Source organism: Ambystoma mexicanum, chromosome 8, assembly GCF_040938575.1.
Source record: "Ambystoma mexicanum isolate Mex_15411 chromosome 8, UKY_AmexF1_1, whole genome shotgun sequence".
In the NCBI taxonomy this organism is placed as follows: Eukaryota; Metazoa; Chordata; class Amphibia; order Caudata; family Ambystomatidae; genus Ambystoma; species Ambystoma mexicanum.
This window is the reverse complement of record NC_090929.1, coordinates 368393608-368420927: the sequence shown is the minus strand read 5'-3', so window position 1 is coordinate 368420927 and position 27320 is coordinate 368393608.

The window sequence follows — 27320 nt, the reverse complement described above, 5'->3', positions numbered from 1 at the left end:
GTGGTTGGGAGGCACTTCTCAAATCGCTATGGGTTGGGAGAAGCTGTTGCCAGGGGCCCGTGTCTGCATCTATGCGCCAGTATTTCAGAGCCTGCGCTGGGAAAGCAAATGGATCTCAGTTCACTCACGCGGCAGTCTCTCGGGGTGTTGCTCTACCCCAGGCGGGGGGGCCCGCTTGCAGCGAGATGGGATCACGGGAACTCCTCTCCCACAGCGCATTCCAGGCAGGCAGACAGACTTCAGGGCCCACTCCTGCCTCTCCTTACCTGGTCTCGTGGGTTCCTCCTCCCGGTGCGCACCACAGGTCAGCAGAGTAGCAGGTAAGCAGCAGGCTGGCGGGCGCTCAACGATGTACGGAGCGCCTGCGTCCACTCAGGGGGGGGGGGTTGCAGGAATTCCGAGTCCCCACACGTAGCCGGTCCCCTCTCTTCAGCAATCCGTTGGTCCGCGTAGGGGGGGGGGGCAGTCCCCTCCCTCTGAAGTAGCGACCGTCTCCGCACAGCTTCTCTTCCACAGGTACCAGGATTTGCAGCGTCGCCAGGTTCGCGCTCAGCAGTGCCCTGCGGCCATTTTGGAAACTTCCCAAATGTCGTCACTCCAATTTTTACCAGCTTATATCTCTGAAACTGGCAGCCAATTTCACACTTGGACCACCGGGCATGAGAAACGTTATGTTCTGATACCCGAAAACACCTTTTACTTCACATGGGCAGTCGTTTTTCTAGCAGGATATCGCAGGATACAGCTGACGGCCTCAGGAGCACCGAGAGCTCACGTCTTCATGCCGCGCCCATTGGCCACGCCCCCCCACTACAGCTTGTTGATGATTATCTTGATATGCCTATCATTCCCCGAGTGTGTGTACCACATGAATGTTCCCACAACACCCAATGCAATACAGAATTGTCTCGTAATCCACATATGACGATGTATCTTGTGTTTGTTGACTGTGTGGATGTGTGTGCTGTAGGTCCCTTTGTGTGTGCATTGTCTCATGTGTCCCTTTCTTCTCTCTTGCAGCCTCCGCTGCCAGTGACCACATGGCCAAGGACAGCACCTGTGTGTCCTAGCTGAAACCCACCCACAGGATGCAAACAAGGAGGAGGATGGCAGAAGTGGAGATGTCAGAGAGGGAGGCCCAGGTGTGGCATGTGGAGGCCCAGGTGTGGCAGCAGACAGGGTGCAGGGCAATGTAGGCCCCCTAGAGACTATGGTAGCTCTGTCTGCTGTGGCTCACGTACCTCTTCCTGCTCCTCCTGTCCCCCAACCCCTTGTCCGTGTGTCCCCCACCCAGCTGCATGAGGCCAGCTCCCCTTTCAGGACTGTCTCATGCCTTTGTGCCCCTACTGCATTTCCAGAGATTGGGCCAGCACAAGTGCGCAGGGAATGTGTAACTCTCCTGCAGCCCTACATGGGGAACGTCTGTGTCCTGTAACACCTGCAGGAGAGGGGCCCACCCTGTCTCATCCTCCACCCAGACCATATATGGCTGTAGCTCAGCCACCTATGAAGGACACTGTCTCCGCCCCAGTGACTGCTGCTACTGTATCTTCAGGGGACAGACCACATGTCACCATGGCTCAGGTCCCCATGCCTAGAGGTGCCAGTGACGACTTCTACCAACCATGGGGGTCTGGTGCGGCATGAAGTGGCAATGGAGGTGTCAGGTGAGAGACAGTGGCAGGAACAGAGGGCTTTGAGGAAGGAAGTTGCCAAGATGAGGGGCAAATAGGGGGCAGACAGGGGGGAATTGAGGGCAATCAAGGATGCTGTCTGTGTCATCCAACAACATATATCACTTACACAGCCATCTCCTTCGCCTCACAGGTCAGCCGGAACTCTCGCCAATATGACTCCTCCTATGCTCAGGGGTGGCCAGAGGGTACATATGGAGGGCCCCTCCTTCTCATTTTTCTCCATCTCACCAAGCCAGTGGCCTCTGCATTGTGAGGTGAAGGTATAGAAGGTGGAGGTGGTAGTCGTGAAGGACAGTGATTCAGAGTGGTCAGATGGAGAACTGCCATAGAATTGTTTTTGCCTATTGTGCCCATCTGATTTTACTCTCTGTGTCTTGTATTTTGTTTATTTTTTCTTAACGTTACGGTTGCTCACTTGTACCACTGACTCCCTATGTGGTCTACACATTCATTGTGTATGTTGCACTTACCTGCACTCACTTTTACATACATTTATTTCCTGGCCATGTTCCTTAGCAGCATTTTCCCCATTGATTTCCACACCGTTTTAGAATATAGATTTTTTAGAATATAGATTTTTCCGTGTGCCAGCCACGACTCCTGTAAATTTTGTCATGTGTGTGTACTTTGTGACCATGGGGCTGTGATGGAATGGAAGTATGTGCAGTATGATCTTGCACATGGTCAAGGCAGGAGTGTTATGTGGAACAGCAATGTCTGTGTGAAGATATCATAATGTACATGGGCATCCGCCGGTATGTCAGCTGAGTAGTCCTGTGATAGAGGCAGTTTGTCCACTTCATCGATGATTTGTATGTCATGTCAAGCAGCTGCTGGGAGTGTAATTTGTAGCCATGGAGATGGTCTGCCCATGAATGGGTATATATATCGGTTCAACGTCATTGTGCGCTACGTCCACACATGGGCGAGTCAGTACATGCAGCAATGGTAGGTTCCCACATTGATGGGTCTTTTGCATGCTATTGCAATTGTGTGGGTTCAGGATGTGTGGGCATGAGGGTGTTAGGTGTCATGCATTCCTGTGTGCATCTGCCATGGCCTGCCTACATTCTGGAGGAACACAAAGACCTTGGACTTGCCTTCTATGTCGATAAGATGAGTGGGGCCTTGTTTACAGCAACCTAGTGGGTTGAAAGGCTCTTCTGCAACAGTGAAGGACACACCGTTTATTGCTGCCTACTTCAAATCATTAGTGGAGAGGGAGTTGTACGTTTGATGGCTCGTTAGAATTTGTGTGGGGGTCATGAGTCCTTTGCCAGATGACTATGAATACGGGCACCCTGTTCCGTCCTGCTACTTTTTGCACAGAGAGGAGCGGAAGTGGTGTACCATGGATATCAGGCTGTTCTGCTTCAGGATACATTAGGGGTACAAGTGAGTATGTTGCGAGTTGCATTTACCCATGAGTCCCATGATGAATGACTGTGCATTGTGAGCCCTTGAATGAACATATGTCTTTATGTGTCACAGGGCCAGAGTCTGACCCATGCACAGGGATGTCATCACTAGTCTTTCCTTCAGGACCTCTACATCTAATGTAAGCACACTTCTTTACTAGCATGGCTTCATACATGTGTCTTGCTGCAAGCTGTGGGAAGGGATGGAGTATCATGTTCCATTTGGGTTCCTGCCTGTGTCTTCCCTCTCCTTGTCCCTAGATAAATTGTTGCTGTCTGTCACTGTTATGGTATATTTGTCCCAGAAACCTTTTGAGAGAAGTGGCTGCCATTCACCTGGAGTTTTGCAGGTGATTGCTGAATATGCACAGTGACATGTGCAGGCTGATTTGTCTGCATGATGTGCTATGCATTGTGTCTGATGCACTCTTGCTACCTCTATTATGCAATCTGCGTGATTTGCAATAAAGTGTACAGTTACCCCTGGTGCCAAGAACATTTCCGTGTGTCGTACATGATGGTTGCTGCTCATGCTTGTCCTCTTGCACAAATGTGGCTACTTGTTGCTTCTCTGACGTGCGTGATGAGTGGCTTTGCAGGGATGGTGGGTGAAACAGGGTTTGGGGTTTCATGCAGGGGTCCTGTTGCAATCTACTGGTTAATGTGTCATGGTGCTTTATGACAGGTCATCTGGGTTGGTGTCCTGGGTCAGATAAGCAAGGTTCACTGATGCTCACACCTGTGCTGTGTTTGTCATGGGTAGGGCTGGGTGAAATTGTTAAATTCTGTTTTGCCAGCCGCTGAATCGAAATATGTTTAGCTGCAACCTGTCTTTCCGCCACCCCTGCATATCAAAAAGAGCAGCATGACGTTTCTCATGCCACTGCGAGATACTAGCACACATGGAAAAATAGTGTCTCTAGGTTTCTTATGCTGCTGCTTGTTCCTAGCAGCACAAATCAAACAAAAAGCTGAGCAAAGTTTATCGTGCCACTGCGCGAACCTAGCACAAATCAAAAAGAGTGGCACAAAGTTTATCGTGCTGCTGCACACCCTTGCAACAAATAAAACAAAAAGCTGTGCAAAGAGCCAGTGGCGAAGAAATGCATAATGGCCAGGAGCTTCACATGTGCCCGATGGCATGTGAACGCATAGTGGCTGGGTACAAATCACCCTCCCACTCCTGCAACATCTCCATGATGGCATGCAGAGGGAAGCAATGCCTTCTGTAGACCTCTGTGTTGGTCATGCCAAAGAGGGTGACTCTGATGCTGAAGAGCCGCTCCCTCTGTCTCTTCTTCCTCGGCTGGGGTGCAACATCAGATACAATAACAGCATCGTGCCATTTCTGCATGTAGAGCGCTATCGCCAAATCGCAGGGATACATTTCCTGGGATGGAAGGTGTGGAGTGATGCTGTGTGCCTTCATATCGGGACCTATAACATGCTGATGTGCATTATCACTGTAATGGTTGTTTTTTTCTTGTTTGTGTGGGATGCTCTGCAGCTGTGTGTGTGTGGGCTTCAGATATGTCTTGATTGCTAGCATTGTGTCTGTGTGTTTTGCATGGGGGTCTTGTTCCTTTTTTGGGATTGTTGTACTGGTTGCAAGTGTGATGTGGCAGTATGTGTTTTTGATATGTTCTGTGTTGTGTTTACAGGGCGTGTGTTGGGTTTTGTGTGTCCAGCCTCCTCTCTGGTGACTTAGTGGTGTTTGTGGGTGTTGTTGTATATTTTCTGGTAATTGTTTGGCAAGGATATTAATTTGCTTGTGTTCTTGGGGTTATTTACAACCTTTTAGTCTTTGTGTAATCTCTGCTCTTGACGGAAGATCTGCTTTGACGTACTCTCTTATTCTTCATTTCTACCTTTCTGTGTTTTAGTCGTAAATCCTTTTCATAATTACATGTAAGTCACCTCCACATAAGTTACAACTCATTTTGAGCATACGTTTGACTTATGACCCGTATCTTATTATATTAAATTTGGGCCACATATATATATATTTTATTTGAAAAACTTTTTTTATGAAAGAGTTAACTAACACACATTTAAAGTCTTCAAACAATAGAAATAATAATGTTACGGTAACAACATAAAAAATATTCTCAATGCATTTATAAAAAATGTAAACAAATATTATATTAAAATCAGATGTCATGGTAACCTCAACTCACCCGGTCATGTTTTATAATATTTCGGTTGGTTTGTAACATTGTTTACAGTGGAGGTGAAACCATTGTAATTGATTTATATTGTTAATGTGTATTACTGATGTTGTTGCTATTTACATATTACATTATTAAGAAAATATATTTTGGGTACAAATTGGATGCTTGTATTTTTGTTCATGTAAAGTATGACCATTAAAGCAATAGAACCTGAGAAGGGGGGAACATTTCCGATCAGGTACTGGGGCGATATTTACATGCCCGATTGAAGCAAGGGATTTAATGTAGCCCCAGGGGCATTACCTGGCTGGTAATGCCCCCCCTGCAAGGGTTATTTTGCTAATAGTACCCCAGCACATTGTACCAGGGAACTAATAGTATTTTTGCTCGAGTTGAGAAAAGGCATGTTAACCGTTTCTCAACTTGAGCAAACAAACAAAAAATGCTACCATGGATCGGGTAGAAGGGACAACAGATAGTCCCTTCTCTTGTTCCTTGTCGGACATTAAAAAGACAAAAAAAAAGAAAAACAAAGAAAATGCCCAACATGGAATGGGACAAAGGGACTACATGTAGTCCCTTCTCCATGTTCAAGGCCGATGGATGAAGAAAGGAATGGAACTCAGAGGGATGCAGCGCTGCAAACCTTTCCAATTGAGTCTTTGTCGGGCTAGTAGGGACTGTATATTGAAAACTGTAACATTTTATGTGTTGTGTACACTTTGATGTTAATTTTTTTAATACATGTTTATTATATTGTAATTGCTTTTTTGTTGCTTATTGTATATTTTATTTTTATGTTATATTTATTGGTACTTAATTATATATTTGCAATTTTAAAATGTAATTTGTTTATTATTTATAATGCACATTTTAAAATTAAAAATGCTTATGTATAGAGTGTATTTATTTTATGCTAGACAAGAACACTGCCTCACACCCACGGATCAAATCAGAGCTCTGAGTATTGAGTAACGCACATGGAGGGAAATTAAGCAAAAGTGGTTGGACAAGAAGCGGCAGGCCAAACCACCAGGCCCTGAGTATGATCCCAGAGGTGGTGTGCACTGGCATACGAGGCAGAGCGACAGGCACAAACATCCATGGTAAGCACATCGCCTTTGCTCAACCACTCACATCCATGTCTCATCCACCCACGCAACATCTGAAACATGAAAACAACTGTCTCAAAGGGAACACAACATGTATGCACACAAACCATGACACATGCGCATTGTAAGTACACTAGACCACCGTAGGGTGCCAAGTACACACCATAGCGGTTATACCACATGCTGACCTGGATGCAGATTTCCATAGAACCCCCATTCCAATTCTACACACAAGTCAGCATCCTTCACTGGCACATAAATCTATGACTCAACAAAACACACACATAACTCACTCACAAGGATGTCTCAGATACACCCAAATTGGGAAAACCACCATGCCACGTGTGCCACTTGTGCACTGCCAACAATTAACACATCCCACATCACCCCTACATGAGCCCCAACACCACAAAAAATCAAGCCATGCCACACATGACCCACATCCCCACATGCTCAATATCCATCTGTTGTCAAGCCACATGCACACAGGGTATACGACAACCACATGCAACGCACCTTTCTCCACATGCATAGCCATGCAATGAGTCATGAAGCTTCCACCGTACAGACACACAAAAACACTGCACAACTCGCCATGTTGTCTTCATGCATCACTCATCTACAATGGCAGTACCAACACGTCCATGCGGCTCAAACATGCATGGGCAACGGCAGTGGGTTTGTTAGGGCCACATACATGCCAATAAATTGCATCATGTAACAACTGTAATGAACTAGTCTGCCTGAAAGCCAACCACTCTCTAGAGTGCCATTCAACTGGTTCTATGCCTGCAGACCATGCACAAAAGGTTGCACCCGCGATTGCAGTGGGTGCAACCTTTTGTGCGCAGCCATCTCCCCTTCCTTGTCAGGGCCCCCCTGGAAACCCTACCACGATGTGGCATCCTACAACCACCACCACCCACTCCCACCCCTTACCACCACCCACCCCTGCCCCACTTACACGCAGGCCAATCAGTAATGTGAGAGGTCCAGAAACCAGCCCACATCTAATGCCTCAAACACACCTCCTTCCTCTTCTGTGACACACCCTCATCCTTGGCTCCCACATTGGCCGAACAAGTGCAATGTCATGAGCAGGAGTGACCAACAGTGTTGCTGTTCACCTCACGTGACATTGCCATATGCAAGGTTGCATACTATACAAGCCACCGTCACAGTCCACATGTCACCGACTCACCAGTGTCAGGTCCATGATGTGTGTGCATGCATAGAGATGCAGGCCCTGCCATATTGACAATGCATACTGTTAAGATGGATTTCTACACTCTGACCTGGTGGGCAGAAGTTTAGGAAGCCACCCTGGGTTTAGTGAAACACAGGAACCTTCTGGACAAGTCAGACCAATATAGGTCGCTTGGTAGGCGGTCAAGATTTAGTCTCAGGAGGGGTGAGAGTGATCAGAAGCCCACAATGAGCAAACAATGTAAAAAACCACAAATTACTCTTAGACAAGTGTATATGAAAAGAATCTACACATTTATTGTTGGCCGGACCAATAGACACAAGTAAACTTTAGTCATAAGAAAACAGTTATCACACAAAATCATTATACTAGATAACATATACATTATGTTTCCTAATGCCACACCACAGTAAATACCTCCACAACCTGTAAAGAAAGGGCAACACACTAGGAGCATTAGACAATTCTTCAGAGTTTTTCCCTAACTTTTGAGTCCAGCACTAAGAAGAGCGGAGCCTTGTGCTCACTAGTACAGTTGTGCGTAAAAAGGCATGATCGTGCAGACAAAGCAAAAAGCAGGTCTTCTTGGGAGGGCTGTAGCAAGTCAGGAAGGTGCTTGAGGAGATGAAGAATTGGTTCCCACTATTCGAGTAGGACCTGCCCTTGGCGGCAGAGCAGTTTTCAAAAGGTGAGAATAGCTAGGGAGCACAGGCTAACCCAGCCAAGAACGAATACCTTTAAGGGGTATTTGTGCATAAAAGTTATTGGTTGTGCCAGGGGGCCACCAGTAAGTGATGCAAGTACTCACCGATCCTCGGCAGAGTCTGGACAAAACTTGTCCAGTTTAGTCGTGGTCGCTAGTAGGTTTGAGTCCTGCAGTTTCACGGCGCTCCGGCTCTCAGTCACTGTGGGATAGAAAGATCATTTGTGACAGGACAGTTGCCTTTTCTCAGCTTCTGAAGGAGGTATGAAGACAATTCCAGTGCAGCAGGCTTCAGGGCACAGGAGAGCAGAACAGCAAGGCACCTAGAGCAACCATTACCAATGGGTAGTGACGCAGGAATCACAGATGCAGGCAGCGTTATGCACTCTCCTAATTTGGGACCTAGAGGAGCTAGGTCTGCAAGATTTGGCTAAAGAGGGCAGGGGACAACAAGCAAGCGATGTCCCAAGTCTCAAGCTTCCACTTATGATGATGGCGATTCTGCGGGGTAGCCTGAGGTAGAGCTGGACAGTTCACTGGATGGCCCAGGAACACTTCCAAAGGGACTCTTTTGGTGGGTAAGCGGGGACCTCAAGAGTAGTTGATCCCACTACTGCATAAGGGTGAAGAACATTGGCAGGCCTTCTTGATTGATGAAGAAAACAAGGGTCCGATGGGACAGCAGAGGGCGAAGGGTGGCAAAACCTTCTAGTGCATCTCCAGCGGTTTCACAAGTCTGTTTCTTTGTGCAGGATACATGGCTCCTTCTGTACTTCGGGAAGAACTCAGATGATCAACCTGGAATGGATGCAGAGCCCCTTATCTTATCCAAGATTAGCTTTATGACAAAATTGAGGACTTCCATTTGAAGATCTGATCTCATGCAGGCATCCCAGTCCTGGATCAATCACGGACCATGGTTATCTCAGTCATTCAGGCACTCTAGACATCCTGGGCACTAGTAGTGTAAATTGGAACCAGACCGTCCCATCCCGCTTCCTGGGCACACACATGTGACAGGCAGAAGCCCGCAAAAGAGATCGGATTTCACAGTAGGCTGCATGCCGAAATAAGGAAAGCCGGGTTACTTGACCTGGATGTAGACAAGGGACAAAATGGGTAAGGGACAGAATAAAACACGTTGTGACTCAGCCATTTTCGGACCTGGCCACATTCTTGAACCAAACGTGTCCAGGTGGTGAGGAATGGTCTAGTGGTGGCGGGCCCAGTTAATGCCTATCATTATCACATTAAAGTGTATGAGGGCAAGGCCTACTGCACTAGTACTTCATGCCGGTAAGGTTTGTTCTCTTTAACATTATAAGTGATCACAAAGACGTGAAAGGAGTTGAAGGAGCTCAAACTGTGCCGGCTAGTGGTGAAGATAGCATGAGCCCTTTTAATGCCAATGGGGGTCTGGGGATAAGGAAGGTGGGCGAGGTTACGAATAGTAGTGGGAAGAAGGTGCACCGAGAAATGTGGAGCTTTGTAAGCAGTTTGGGAATCAGATGGCCAGAGAATGCATAGAACCATACGGTATTACCCAAATTGTTCGTTTACAATTGTTCGAATGAACAATTGACCGAATTTAAAGGGTCACAATTGACCTTTTCACAATTGACCGCATATATATATATATATATATATATATATATATATATATATATATATATATATATTCAGTTGTTAAAGGGACGTTATGGTTAAGTTGCGCTGCTAAAAACCTTTCAAATTCAGTGAAAAAACTTTGTTAAAGGGACGTTATAGTTAAGTTGCGCTGCTAAAAACCTTTCAAATTCAGTGAAAAAACTTTGTTAAAGGGACGTTATGGTTCCAAGTAAAACCAAAAAACCCTTGAAATTCTACAGTGTTAGTAAGCTAAGCAACCATAACTCGCGCCACCACCGTGCACTGCTAAGCCTAACACCCAGGACATCAAAGATGACATCACAAATGTCATTGATGACATCACTGATGATATCACATGTCTGACTCCCCCTTTTTTCCTTTCCTGACATATCTAGGTCACATGATTTTCATTGTGAAAAGAAGACATGCCAAAATCTTTTAGAAAGGCACAAACAGCTTCATTAACATTGCGCCTTGCTTTTTCCATTTGTGGACCAAATGAAGAAGAACAAAGCCACATTTGTCTATGTGCAATCCGTGAAAATATGACTTGAGAATTAGGAAACATGTCCATAACCTTCCCAAGTCCTTCTTTCATAGCAAATGGCAAAAGAATTCCAGTCACATGTCCTAAAATGTTCCCTCCACAATGAATTATAATTATGTCTGGATGTTGCTCTGTCTCCAAAGTAGCACAGAGAGGTAGCAAGTCCAACCACTTCATTCCACGTACTCCATGCCAGTGTACTTCCACATGTGGGAATCCAAGATCTACAGCTACTCCACAGCTTTCTGCATGCACCTTCAACCAATATATCCATGAATCTCCCAAAATCAATACAATCTTTTTCCTAAAACACACAGACATAGCTATCTGTTGTTCTCTCAGCAAAAACAGTATATGAGAAACTCTTTTCTGGCACAACACACCCACTAAACTTTCCTGACCAATCCTTTCAGTACTCATTCTCATTTGCATGACTTCTGAACCCAAAAATCCCCGGATGTAACTCCCGATGTGCGCGAACTACCGCCATGTCTGCGGACATATCGTAACATGAACAGCCCTTCTACCATTTCCACTTCCCTCTCTCTGCCATTCCCTCATTGGATGTAGCTAAGAAGTTACATGACCATGCACCAATCACATTCAAGACCTCTACATCTAACTGCATCATCATAGATCAGCACTGCAAATGTACTGTGAATCTCTCTGAGTACAAGTGTCATATCATTGGCAAGCACCATCTATCAGAAATACTGTACAAGTCTCCAAGATTTCTACTTGCAGCTCCATGCATATCCATATGCATGAACACAAACTTCAGGTATGCATATTTTCTGTACAGTAGATGAACACATTTTCAAACAGACTTTTAGCTTGTGTAATCTGTAAAATGAATTTACTGTATTTTTTTCAATTTCCTAAAATCAACTATTACTTATAAAACTTTACACTATTTACTTTCTTTATACACACACACTCAAATCGTGTTAAACTAACATATTTTAAATGAAATATATAGACTATATATATTCAAACAAAATTACATGCAAGCACAATCTATGTTTAAATCTTTAAACAAATACTTATACAATTTCATATTTTTTTGCCTTTATTTATTTATTTACTTAATTACTTTAATTTAGACATGCCATTAAGGCGCTATTACCTAGAACAGCTTAGTTACAGAAATAGTGGTATTCACTGGTATATTATAAATTTCACAATACATAGTAAAGATATTATTTTTGCTACAGTTAGTCATTCAATACAATTTGTTCATTAAGAACATATCATATGTACTGAACTGATGCAATGTATCTTATGTAAATAAATTAGTTTAATGGTTTTAAAGAAGGTGCTGAGGATTTCAATTAAAAAAATCAATATCTAAATTAAAAACAGCGCTATATACAAACAAAGTTACTAATTTGAAGCTTTTACAATTGCAGTGAAGACCAGTCTCCTGAAAAGAAGCAGCCGAATTCGAAGAACAAAGAAGAACTAAGAAGTTACCTGTTAATTTAAGAAAAAAAGTAAGTAAAACATCACCATAATATTTGTATTATTACTCAAACATACTGTAAAGTTAATACAAGCTATTTCTGTGCCTAAAAATAGAGATTGTGTACCATTTTGTCCAAAAATCTCCATGTCTTAAACAGCGATTTACAGCCAGAATGGCCCACAAATTCCTATTTCTGGACACACAAATTACCCAACTGAACTTCTACAATTTTCATATTATAGAACAAACAACTGTTTTAATTGTATACATTAGATTTTCCACACCACTAGCTTACTTTTTTGTCATCTGAACCCCAGTTTAGTAACACATTAATTCAAGAATACCTATCCCTACTAGCTGTAGTTCCCAATGCACAATCACACACCATTACATACATCTTTATCATCTTACTCAAACACTCATGCACACAGCACACATACATTGCAGAACACCCCAACCCATACCTTCTTTATTTTTTTCAACAGACCCTAAAGAATGCCTACCAAAAGTCAAGTCCGTAGAAAGCAACGCAAAAGTGGACCAAATGAAAATAAAAGTGTCCAACATAAGCATCCATCTCTAGCAGAATTTGTAAAAAAAGTTGAAACAAAACAGCTAATACAGTCATTTAGTGAAACACAAGAAGTTTCAAGTACAAAAACCTTGCCTCCTCTATCAAAATGTAAAACAAACCAAAAAACAATTAACAGAAAATCAGCTATCACTACAGATAAAACTACTTCTTTAAATGTTAATATAGTGCAAAGTAAGCATACCAAGAAAAGTATATTAGCCAAAATGTACCGTCACAAAGTCCTTCAAAATCTTATAAAAACAGGAGAGAAATCAGGTTCAATGCTTAAAACCTATCGTAGGAAATGAATCTTAGAAGCCTTGATGGACAGTGCAATTCTTCTCAAAAGAAAGTTATTTATTTTACTGTTAAACAAAATGAAACCACTAACAAAACTAATAACTAAATTACAAAAAAGACTTCTCAATACGCGAAATGTCAACAGAAAGAACTTCTTAAGTATCTGCGGAGGTGAATGGAATCACACTACGAGCACAGCACCATATTTTAATGAAGAAGCGTACAAACAAAAGCAAACTAATACAATTGCCATACATAGCAGTGGTCGAGGTTAGGAAAAAGTGAATAATACCATAATGGAACAAGAAGTACTCCTTACAAAAATATGCCCTGAAAACTTAGAATTACCCCTCCATTCAACTGAATCAGAACGTCTAGTGTACAAATGGCCATGCACGTCAATGTGTAACATTCCCAAACAATGTTTCAAATCTTTATGCCAATTCCTTAATAAATATGTAAAAAGCAAAGACAAAATCAAAATTAAATTACTGCAAAATATGGATACCTGTCCAGTGCGCAAGTACACAGGACTACAAGGACATTCATCGGCCTGCATTACAGGACCTACTTGTAAAACCACTTTCCATAATATCAAAAGGATATCAACACATCATTCAACTATAAGAAATCCAGTCTATAATCTGTACTATGCTAAAAGTCCTGCTTTAGCACTAGCAAATTTAAATAACATCCTTCTACATGGTACAACAAGAGACTTACTTGAAGAAATTGACTATATCCAGAAAAAATATTTTGGAAGTGAAAGCCATTTACAGAATGAAATAGCTTTAAACCAATTAAGCAACAATTCTACACATGGCAACCTTTTGCTAAACACATACAAAAAAGAAATACTAAAATTTAAAAGTACATCAGCTGAAGTACCAAACCATGTATGTGTATGTTGCCATAGAACTTTTTATAAAAGTAACACAAAAACTGTAGACCTATCATACAAAATAGAAGACAATTAAGATTCTAAATGGTTTGAATTAGCTCTCTACCTTGTAGCAGAAAACAAATTCGAAATAACTGACCCCTTAATACTATTAATACTTAATACAAAACTTGACAACAACCAAACTCCTTCACGTGCTATCACAAATAATTTGGAATTATACCCAGTACCAAAACCCCTACAACAACTTAATTTATATGAGAGCATCATAATTCAAATAGTACACCCATTTCAAGCAATAATACGCCTTCAACCAAAAACAGCAAAATTACCTCCCTCTGAATTGGTAAAAGGCATTTGTGGAAAAGTAGTTTATTTACCATTAGATCTAAAAGAAAATGTGCATACTCTAGGAGTGCAACGTCCAATGCAGAAATCTTTAATTATCTTAGTAAATGGAGTACCTACAAAAGACAAAAAAATATGGCAACAGTTGGTAGATTTACATAAAGTTAGACAAGCCTTGCAATATCTTAAAGAGAATAATGAATATTACAAAGAAATTAATATTGAAGAAAACTTGAAAGATACAACTGAAATAATTCAAGAAACACAAGAAGCTGGTCAATTTGAGCTACTAGATCCTGCTAAAATATCAAATACTTTAGACCATTATACAATTCATCCTTTGCACTCTAATGACACCATAGAAGATGTACTGGAAACGTACCAAATGCGTCAAACAAAAGGATCGCCAATCAGCATATGGGAAAAAAGTATAGAAGCACGTGCTTTTCCTCTACTCTTTCTTACTGGCAAAGGAGGAAGGTATGATGATAGACCTATTAAAATATCAGCTTCAGAATACCGCTCATTACGGATGTATTCTGAAGATCCCAGATTTAGACAAAATGTGGAATATATGTTCCACCTACTCTTTGAAAGTAAACTAGCAACTTTATGTTACGGAGTTGCACACATATTAAAATCAGGATCACACTTTCAAAATATGACAGCTACACAATTATTAGAAAAAGTGCAACAAAAGGATGAGGTTTTACAATCAAATATTACAAATCTATTAGCAAATATGCGTGGTACTAAAGAGTACTGGTTTTGACATCATGGAGATGTACGTTGTATGATCAGAAACCTTGTCCCACCCACATGGTTTGTTACATTAAGTTGTGCAGAATATGCATGGGAAGATTTACATGATTTCCTAAGCATATCAAATAAAAACAAAACAAACATTGATATACTAACACCTGGAGAACTTTGATCTTTGGATCCTGTTAATGTTTCAAGATATTTTCACCATCGCTTCATTGCTATGCTACATTTTATTTGTAATAAAACTGTTCCTCCCCTTGGAGAAGTGCAACACTTCTTTTGGAGAAAAGAATACCAAGCCAGAGGAGCACCACATATCCACGTGCTTTTATTGATTAAAAATGCTCCTAAATTTTGTCAAGACAGAGATGCCACTGTTTTACAGTTTATTGAAAAATATGTCACTTGTGAAATTCCATCAGAAGCCACAAATAGTGATCTTCATGCACAGATTTTACAATTTCAAAGAGACAAATGTGGAAAATATTGTCGTCGCAAATACAAAAACAAAGGGAAATACTACACCAAATGCCGATTTGGTTTCCCTAGACCAGTTACAAATACAGGTCAAGTGAACAACCTCATGTCTTCAGTTAGACATAGGACCTAATCACGACCTCGGCGGTAACGCTAACGCTATTAGCGCGGGGGCTATTAGCGCGACCGCCATAGCCCCCGGCGCTAATAGCGTGGGATCACGAGTTGAGCGGACTTGGAAGTCCCCATTCCCCATTGAGCCCATTCGGGAATGCCCCATTCCCCATTGGGCTCAATGGGGAAAATTCACGCTCTTACCGCCGGCGGATTTCCCGCCGGCGGTAATAGTGCAAATTTTCGGCGGATTTCCCCCCAGCCAAGAGCTGGGGTGAAATCCGCCGAAGCCCTGATTCGGCAGACCCTTAAATACGGCGGTAATTATGCTACTGCTGGATTTAAGGGTTACCGCCGAGGTCGTGATCAGGCCCATAGTGTTAAAGGTAAGTCACCTAAAAATACATATTACATAAAAAGAAAAGAAGAAGAAACATATATCAATGATTATAATTCAATCATTGCCCACTTATGGAATGCAAACATAGATGTGCAGTACATTGCAGACAATTCTACTACAGTTGTACGATATGTCACAGCATACTTAACTAAAGCAGACAAGACAGAGCTCCAAGACCTCTGGAATGACCTGTCATCAGATAAAACAGTGTCTCAGAAATTATACAGCTTGGGCATAAAAATGCTCTCCCATAGAGAATGTGGATCATATGAAGCAGCTGATCGTTTAACTGGTACTGCATTGTATGGTAAATCTGAAAATATAGTATGGCTAAGTCTTGGTCCAGCTAAATCTAGAAAAAGAGTTCTAAAATCATAGGAAGATATAGAAACAATAGCCAAACGAGATCCCAACAGCCAAGACATTTTAAAAAACAATTTATTGGACACATACTACCCAAACAGAAGTAATACTGTGGAAAACATGTGTCTATACCACATAGCCCAAAACTGCACATACAAAAACAATATGAAACCTGATGAAAAAAAAGGTAAATATAGAGTGACAAACTGTGAAGGCAGCTTAGTTAAACTCACTAAAACAAATTTAATTAATCATATCAAATTATCATTAAAGACTCCTCAACATAAAGAAGTATATTACATGTCCCTGCTACAACTCTTCAAACCATGGAGAAAAGAAGAACAAATACGAGATAACTATGACTCATATGAGGATGCTTTCAAAGCAAATGAAAGCACTATAACTGATGTAAACTTTACACAGTACAAAACAATGTTCGCACAATGAACAGCACCACGAAGAAGAACTCCAAGCCCAACTAGATAAGGACACTCCTGACAGTAGTCAACCTTCCGTAAAAGGAAGCCAAGAACCACTGGGAGAACCACTAATAATAAACGAGGCAGAATTAGCTATGATAGAAGTAGAAAACACCATGTGTCAGTATGAAGATAAAGAAGACTTAACTATACTACAATCAAAACTAAACAATGAGCAACGTAGCATTTTTCAAGAAGTAACAAAACAAATTGCACATGGTGTAAAACATGAAAATAAAGAATGTTCCTGCCATAACTATAAACCTATACTACTGTACGTCAGTGGTGAAGCTGGTTCTGGCAAAACATTCCTAATCAAAATCATTAGTAAGTTCCTTCAACAACTGACAAACAACAAACTGTCAGCTGTTGTCACTGCCCCCACAGGTTTAGCTGCCTACAACATAGGTGGTGTTACATTACACAGATTACTACTATTACCAGTAGAACACCAGAACAAATTAGACCATTACAAACTTTCTGCAGAAGCTGCAATCGAACTATGCAGAGTATTGAAACAAATGAAAATGCAACTAATAAATGAAGTGAGCATGGTCTCCAACCTGATGTTAGCTTTGATTCACCTCAGATTACAAGAAGTTCTCAAAACAGACTATGAAGACCTCTTTGCAGGAAAACACATTATTGTTTTTGGAGATCTGCTTCAATTAACACCAGTAAAAGGTGAGCCTATTTTTAAAACATTAGGACACAAACTCCGCCGTAAAACTGTTGGCAGCATTGGAAATGTCAACCTTTGGCAACATTTCCAATACAGAGAATTAACAGAAAACATGCGGCAATCTGCAGATCTCACTTATGCCAACCTTTTTAAAAGTATCAGAGTTGGTATACTTTCTAAAAAAGCAGAAGCAATATTGAGAACCCGGCACATTAATGCACTTTATGGCGATAATGCATGTTCTACAGATGTTATGGAACAATTAGCCCACAAAAATGTCAATTGTGTGGCCTTAATACCAACTCTTGCAAGCTGTTTCAAATTCAATGAAATCATGCTAAGTAAAGAAATGCAACCAATCATGGAAATTAGCACCACAGACAAACTAGATGTACATGGTATGACACTACCCATGTGTGACCAAGCCACAACAAGACTATAGTTTAGAAAAATCAATCTCAAACACAGCAGGCTTAGAAAAGATATTAAAATTCTCTTAAATTGCAGAGTAATGCTTAAACGTAACCTTGACGTGGACCAAGGACTAGTTAATGGAGCACTGGGTACAGTTGTTGGCTTTCAAACATACCCACGCAACAACAAAATTCAGTTTGTCAATATACTCTTTGACAAACTTTCAGAAGTAAAAAGGATAGGACGCTCAACAGCTAGATTCCTTCTCTTCAAAGATATGTATGTACGCAGAGAACAATTTTCTCTAACTCTTGCATACGCAGTCACGATTCATAAATCACAAGGTCTTACCCTAGACAAAGCAATGATAGATATTGGTAACACAGTCTTTAAAGAAGGCATGAGCTACGTAGCACTATCACGCTTACGTACACTTGACGGTCTATTTCTAATCAACTTTGATGCAAGTAAAATAAACGCTGATATTCCTTGCATTTTAGAATACAATAGACTTTGCTCACTATACACCCCCCCACCTAAACACACATTCTGTTCCACAAAAAGTAAAATGTTATAAAAGAAAAAAAAATCAAATAGAAATGCAACAGGATGTCACTGCAAAACCTCCAAGGAGAGTAAAAGAAACTAATACTTCATCAAGTACCACAAGCAAAAAAGAATCACTTAGGGAAAGTAAACCAGGTACTTCTTTAAAGAAGGAAGACAAACTCCAAAAAAAGCAGTTAGATACAGAACTACCTGGACCATTTAAATTCTCAAATATAGTTGGTGTAAGTTGCTACGCAAATGTAGCAATGAATATTCTACTTTCAATCATTCCTAACCAACAGGTCTATGAGAGTCTTCTCTCCTATGGCAGCAGCCAACCCCATCCCCATAACTTGCGGAGTGCCCCAGGGATCTTGCGTCTCACCCACCCTCTACAATATCTTTACCAGGCCCCTGTTCGACAATCTGGACCTTCTGGGTGTCACCTACACTAACTATGCAGATGACACTCAGATTCTCCTACCGCTTAATGGTGATTATGACAAGGATTTGGCATTGGTGAACAGGATATATCTCATCATCCAGGCATGGATGGCCACCCACGGTCTATGCCTGAATGATGACAAAACAGAGCTCATCATCCTGGGCACTCCCTCGACCCTCAAAAAACTCAGCCCCGAATACTCAGCATTCAACATTGACAATAATATTATTACTTTCGCCAAGGAGGTCAAAACACTGGGTTTCTATCTGGACTCCACTCTCTCCCTCAGCAAGCAGGTAAATGCCTTGGCCTCGGCCACGGCATACACATGCAAGTTGATCAGAGCAGGCAAGGCCTTCCTGTCTCAGGACAGTTGCATCACCCTAGCCAGAGCCCTCATCTTATCCAGGCTGGACTACTGCAACGCGCTATACATAGGAGCCAATTAACAAACCATCAAAAAAATCCAACTCCTACAAAATAATGCGCTAAGAGCAGCCCTAGGAATCTCCAAGAAAGAACATATCTCTAACACCAGAAGAGCCAAAAACTGGCTCTCCACTCACGACAAAATAAAACTAAAAACTACCTCCCTCACGCACAAATGCTTGAACAATGCAGCACCCCGCTACCTATCCGACAGATTCACTTTGAAGCCTACCACAAGAATCACCAGACTCGCCAACACCAACAACCTCTGGATCCCCAGATACAAACATGTCAAAATAGGAGGCAGCAGCTTCCAGGTCAAGGCAGCACTCCTATGGAACTCACTACCTTCCCCTCTAAGAATCAATCAATCCTATCACAAGTTCCGTCAAAGCATCACTAGTTGGCTCAAAGATGCAGACATCTAGGCATATACCTTGCAGACTTTGCCCGGCACCTCTCTCTACACCGCATGCACCAACCACTGTGTAAAACTATGCATGCCATCAATGTACCCGCCTGTATATATCGTAACTTCATTGTGCCAACATGTAACCAAGCGGTACTTGCACATAATTGTATTTTACATGTTCTAACCAAGCTTTGAATATCCTTATGCCTTGCGCCTGAATACCCTCGGGTCTGGAGCGCAATACAAATAATAAACTAAACTAAACTAAACTAACTAATTACTACCAATTGTTGACAACATTTACTTACACAATACAGACCCATTGTGTTTGCAAATGTTCGTACTTTACAGAAATGCAGCAAACAATCCTGACAACACGTATAGTGTTTATGGAATAAGACAACAATTGGACTACTGTGCTGGAATGGTGAAATTCACTATAAACTCACAGGAAGATCCTCAAGAATTTCTAATGTACTTACTACAAGTACTGGAAAACAAAAAAATACCTATAAATGAAATCTTTCAGATTTCATACATGTGGAAACATACATGCACTCTCTGCAACAATGTGACAAAGAAGAAATCCCCAATGAACGCTTCATATATATATATATATATCAATATCAAATTGTGAATCCATTCCATTTCAGCGACTTGTACAAAATGCAAACCATGGTAGATTATGCTCTACCTGCAATTCAGATAATTGCTCCACGTTAGTAATACAAACACATAGTAAATACATAATACTAATGCTTCTACGTTACAATGCAGACGGTACCAAAAACAACTGCAAGCTGACTGGATTCACACATGGTCAAATATCACTTGGTAAGAAAACCTTCACAACAATAGGTATAATCTACCACGCAGGAGCCACAACCAATTCAGGGCACTACACTGCATATATAAAAAAGAAATGTGGATGGTTTGAATGTAATGATAGTACCATTACTCTAAAGCAGAGATTACCAGCAAATCTTACAAACGCTTATTTGATGTTCTTAAAACCAAAATTTGATAACTAAACTGTATTTAAACCCTAAGTAAACTTGTGTTAAACAAATATAAACTGTTAGAATACTCCAAAAGCTATCTAATTGCTCAAAGATTCTACAACTACTAATCAGATAAATGAATACCACTAAATTAGACCAAAAAATACATGGTTAGAATACGCCAATTGGTATCTAACTGTCCCAAAATGTAACAATATCCAAATAGATAAATCAATACCACTAAAATATATAAAACAAATAGACAGTTAGAATACGCCAATTGGTATCTAACTGCTCCAACATTTTATAATATCCAAACAAATAAATAATATGTTACTGCTCCAAAAAAATGCAACAAGCCAAAGTATAAAGCATTAGCCAGAAACAACAAGTGAACACTGAAAACAAACAAACAAATAAACTGTAGCATAACAGAAAAAGGTTTTTTTTTTTAATCCAACATGGATTTTTTTTTCTCCCACAGACCCAATGATTTTAGCAACAAATACAGAAACTGAGCAAATTGCACAGTACTCTGATTTGTAATCTACTAAATATGAGGGTCCAAAAAAAAAATATGTTGATTATAAAATGTAATAAGTCATTACAAAATACTAATACTAACATACTATTTTCTTTTATCACAGAAATTAACAAGAAATACATGTACTCCGGTTACTAGACAAAACAGTAAGTATACAATAGTAAGGAGAACCATAGCAGCATATCACATCCATAGTATCTAATACCTTTGTTTCTTATACATTTGTTTTTCACCCAAAGTTATAAGCAAATATGAATGTGATTTGCTGCAGTGGTTGTGGCCAGGGCATAGAGTCTTGGGTGCATGGCCAAATGGCCATGCACCCAAGACTCTATGCCCTGGCCACAACAACCACCGCAGCATATCACATCCATAGAGTCAAACATTTCAACTATGGTCTATGGAAACATTTAATGTCCGCGGACATTATGAGTGTTCTTAGAACACTTTCAACTTGCCAGCGAACAATATGGACAGCGTTTTCAGGACACCCCCTACGAACATTTCAGAACAACGCGATAGTTCTTAGAACACTTTCAACTTGACAACGAACAATACGGACAGTGTCCTCAGAACACCCCCATTTAGTTTATTTGCGAAAAATTTCAGGACACCGCGAGTGTTCTAAGAACACGTTCAACTTTCCATCGAACAATACGAACAGCATCTTCAGGACACCCCCTACGAACATTTCAGAACAACGTGAGAGTTCTTAGAACACATTCAACTTGACAGAGAACAATACGGACAGGGTCCTCAGGACACCCCCATTTTGTTCATTTACGAACATTTCAGGACACCGCAAGTGTTCTTAGAACACATTCAACTTGCCAGCGAACAATACGGACTACGCCTTTAGGACACCCCCTACGAACATTCCAGGACACCGCGAGTGTTCTTAGAAACGTCTTCAGAACACCCCCATTTTGTTTATTTGCGAACATTTCAGGACACCGCGAGTGTTCTTAGAACACATTCAACTTGCCAGCCACAACCCCCCATTCATATTTGCGAACCTTTCAGGACACAGCGAGTGTTCGACAATGTCTTCAGAACACCCCCATTTTGTGTATTTGTGAACATTTCAGGACACCGCAAGTGTTCTGAGAACACATTCAACTTGACAGAGAACAATACGGACAGCGTCCTCAGGACAGCCCCTACGAACATTCCCCGGACACCGCAAGTGTTCTTAGAAACGTCTTCAGAACACCCCCATTTTGTTTATTTGCGAACCTTTCAGGACACCGCAAGTGTTCTTAGAACACATTCAACTTGCCAGCCACAACCCCCCATTCATATTTGCAAACATTTCAGGACACAGCGAGTGTTCGACAACGTCTTCTGAACACCCCCATTTTGTGTATTTGCAGAAATTTCAGGACACCGTGAGTGTTCTTAGAACACATTCAACTTGACAGAGAACAATACGGACAGCGTCCTCAGGACACCCCCTACGAACATTCCCTGGACAACGCGAGTGTTCTTAGAAACGTCTTCAGAACACCCCCATTTTGTTTATTTGCAAACATTTTAGGACACTGCGAGTGTTCTTAGCACACAATAAATTTGACAGAGAACAATACGGACAGCGTCCTCAGAACACCCCCATTTTGTTTATTTGCGAACATTTCAGGACACCGCAAGTGTTCTTAGAAGCGTCTTCAGAACACCACCATCTTGTTTATTTGTGAACATTTCAGGACACCGCGAGTGTTCTTAGAACACATTCAACTTGACAGAGAACAATACAGACAGCGTCCTCAGGACACCCCCATTTTGTTTATTTGCGAACATTTCAGGACACCGCGAGTGTTCTTAGAACACATTCAACTTGCCAGCCACAACCCCCATTCATATTTGCAAACATTTCAGGACACAGCGAGTGTTCGACAACGTCTTCAGAATACCCCCATTTTGTGTATTTGCGAACATTTCAGGACACCGCGAGTGTTCTTAGAACACATTCAACTTGACAGAGAACAATACGGACAGCGTCCTCAGGACACCCCCTACGAACATTCCCCGGACACCGCGAGTGTTCATAGAATTGTCTTCAGAACACCCCCATTTTGTTTATTTGCGAACATTTCAGGACACCGCGAGTGTTCTTAGAACACATTCAACATGACAGAGAACAATACGGACAGCATCCTCAGAACACCCCCATTTTGTTTATTTGCAAACATTTCAGGACACCGCAAGTGTTCTTAGAAGCGTCTTCAGAACACCACCATCTTGTTTATTTGCGAACATTTCAGGGCACCGCGAGTGTTCTTAAAACACATTCAACTTGACAGAGAACAATACGGACAGCATCCTCAGGACACCCCCATTTTGTTTATTTGCGAACATTTCAGGACACCGCGAGTGTTCTTAGAAGCGTCTTCAGAACACCACCATCTTGTTTATTTGCAAACATTTCAGGACACCGCAAGTGTTCTTAGAACACATTCAACTTGACAGAGAACAATACAGACAGCGTCCTCAGGACACCCCCATTTTGTTTATTTGTGAACATTTCAGGACACCGCGAGTGTTCTTAGAACACATTCAACTTGCCAGCCACAACCCCCCATTCATATTTGCGAACATTTCAGGACACAGCGAGTGTTCGACAACGTCTTCAGAACACCCCCATTTTGTGTATTTGCGAACATTTCAGGACACTGCGAGTGTTCTTAGAACACATTCAACTTGACAACGAACAATACGGACAGCGTCCTCAGGACACCGCCATTTTGTTTATTTGCGAACATTTCAGGACACCGCGAGTGTTCTTAGAAAAGTTTCAGCTTGCTTGCGAACAAAACGGACACATATTGAGTCCTCAGAGTTTATTTAGAACATTTCAGAACACCTGGGATGTCCGCAGACAAATCGAACACAAAAAGAACGTCTAACACATAAAAAAAACACAACTTTCATCCTATCTCATACACTCCCACCCTCCCCAAACACTCCTACACACCAACACACTCTACTAAATACAAATTTTGAACAAAGTTTCATCGCGCTGTCCGCAGACGTCTGCGAATCCAAGATGGTGGGCGCTACTGAAAATCTGACGTGCTTCACGCTCCACGCCGTCCAATCAGCGAACATGTCGCATGTCCGCGGACACTGTCCGCCCAGCGAACAGGGAAGTGTGTCCGCAGACCGAACACAGATATCACTAATTTCTTTTTACCTACTTTTTGGTCATTTTAAAAGAAACTACTGCACGGATTTTCACCAAATTTTTGCAAAAGCACGCTTTCGGGACCAAGCCGCTGCTCCTGGTCCAAATTTGGTGAAAATCTGTCCAGCGGTTTGGGCTGTAGACGCGAGCAAAAAAAAAATCCCATTCAGTCTATGGGAAAATAAAAAGTTTTGGGACCCCCACTATAACTTTGCCCCCCCTCGACGAATCCTCACCACACTTTGCAAAAAAATTCAGAGTGACCCAAATATTTTGTTGTCAAAGTTTGGTGAGGATTCGTCCAGGGAGAGCGAAGTTATAAGCCGCCCAAAAAGTGCTCTTCCTATGGAAACACCAACTTAACCATAACTACATGGCCACTACCGTGGCCATGTAATATATCGCTTTGGTTATATATGGGGTTTTGGGTGGGGAGTTGCGGGGGGTTTCCCCCGCATATATTTTACAATTGACCTTCACAATTCGGTCAATTGTGAAAAGGTCAATTGTCATTCGAAGAGTTGTAATACGAACAATTCGTATACAACCAACTATACAGACAACTGATCCAACATGTTTAGGACAGGGCGTGATGCCTTTGTATTCTCGATTAACATAGTTATAATTGAGACATTAAAGGGTTTTGTATATGAATTAATGGAAAGGCCACCTCGGCGTGTGGGAAACAAAAAATGTCCACCTATTATTAGATCCCTCTGACTTTTAAAGTACCATATAACTGAGCAAAGATCACATGGTATATTTATAGCATGGGGTACATGGAAGAAATACATTTGATAACATGTTAATATTCTCCCACTGCATGTTGCACTTATTCCATACCTTCCAAAGTTATTTTCAGAAATCGGTGGTGTTTGAAATACCACACGTCCATTTCCATCACGCTCACAATTAGGTCCCATGTAGGAAGGCGTCAGTTCTTGCTCCTGGGCATGCTCAGTGAATTTGAAGTCCAGAGACAGAAGAAGGACTGTGTGGTCCAGATGCAAGGCGACTCTGAGGCCTGAGTGAGACCATGAGGTCCCAGAAAGTTTGAAAAGGGGCTGCAAGACCCAGAGCTTGCCTGAGATGTCATGAGGTGGGGTTCCCGAGACCAGTGGCAGTGGGTTGACCTGATTAAGAATCAGGGGAGGTTTTGATATGTTTACTTATTAGTTGGAAGTTTAGGGACACATTTCATGTGTAAGATAGAGGGGAATGCACATGTTCTGTAGATCAGCCCTGCTTGCAGCTCATACAAAGGGAATGCATGCATCAGTGCGTTCCCTTTCTGCTCTCAGGACAATTTAAGTTAAAGGACAACTTAGGACAATAACTTAGGAGCGCATAGCACACGCTGGTTTCAACTAACCGCAGATCCAATTGTTTCAAATTATCAAATGAATCATAGTGGTTGCAGTATTTTACATTAAAGACAAAACTGTATTTAAAAAAAAAATGTTGTGCAGTCAATATCAACTGTTCTACTGGTCTGTGTGCAGAAACCTGACGAGATTTAACAGTCGTGTAATTATCTATATGTATGGTTCCTAGATGTCTTTACGGCCTCAATGGAAGATGATGAAATGTATGTTTCCAACGAAACAAATAAAGTAGCTACAAAGTACAGGGTTGTCTGGTCTGGTTTATGTCCCCAAAGGTAAAAATAGGAGGATGAGCAAAGCCACTGGAAAGCAAAGATCAAACACCAGTTGACGCTAAAAGCTCCAGAGAGCTTGAAGTCTAAAAATACCTTGCTTGTGCAAAAATAAATACTTTTTCAATTGGACAAGATACAAAAATTTAAAAAAAACACAGAAAATGAGCCAATGTCGGTCTCGCGCGTAGCGGGTGTCTCCTATGAATAGCTGAGTGTTCATGAAATATCCCAAGGTGGGGCTCAGGGAAAGTTGGGTAGTTTGTTGTTGATGATCCATCCATTACATCATCTTTAGTGCACACTCCGCTGCCGTCTGTACCCTACCTGTATTCTGGTTAATGAGAGCAAAGCCGGCCCGAGGCATGGGCAGTCTGTGCCAGCGCCCCGGGCCCCATGCTCTTAGGGGCTTTGCAGCAACTTACTGCCGTGAGTATAAGAAGTAACAAGGGCTTTTCTTTGTGCCTGTTTTAGCGAGGTCATGCTGTCGGCTCTCAACCCCCTGTGACGTTCTTCTAGAGACAAATACCGCCTGCCCACCTCCCCATCAGCCCATCAGACCCGCGTGACCTCACAGTTATTGCTTATCACGCTCTTTGTTTAAAGTAATGGTCCATTTAAGAGTCTTTTTTTGGACAAGGGAGTGAAAAGGGGCATTTTATTCTGAAAGCACTAGTTGGCGCCCAAATCTGTCTTCTTTGAAGACAATTAAAAGATGTTGACAAAAACTGAAACGATTTGTGCACTTGATAGTATTCAGATTTCCGTGTTTGGTGTGTTAAATTCCTTTTTCATTTTTGGGGGGAGAATGTCACATTTCGCTTGCATTATATAAAGCATTCCTTTGTCAAATGATACAAAAGGTTACCATTTCATATTATCTTTTCTTATGATTATGGGCCTCATCACGACTTCGGCGGTAGCCCTTAAATACGGCGGTAGCGCTATTACCGCCGGATTTAAGGGTCCGCCGAATCAGGGCTTCGGGGGATTTCGCCCCAGCTCTGAGCTGGGGGGAAATCCGCCGAAAATTCACGCTATTACCGCCGGCGGGAAATCCGCCGGCGGTATTAGCACGAAGATTCCCCATTGAGCCCAATGGGGAATGGGGCATTCCCGAATGGGCTCAGTGGGGAATGGGGACTTACATTACCGCCGAACTCGTGATCCGGCGCTATTAGCGCCGGGGAGTTTGGCGGTAGGGCTAATACCGCCCGCGCTAATAGGGTTACCGTTACCGCCCAAGTCGTGATGAGGCCCTAAGTCTTAAAAGACAGCATACAAGCCATTTTTGGAAATTTTGTAGACTTGCATTCTGGCATTTGTAGTCTTCAAG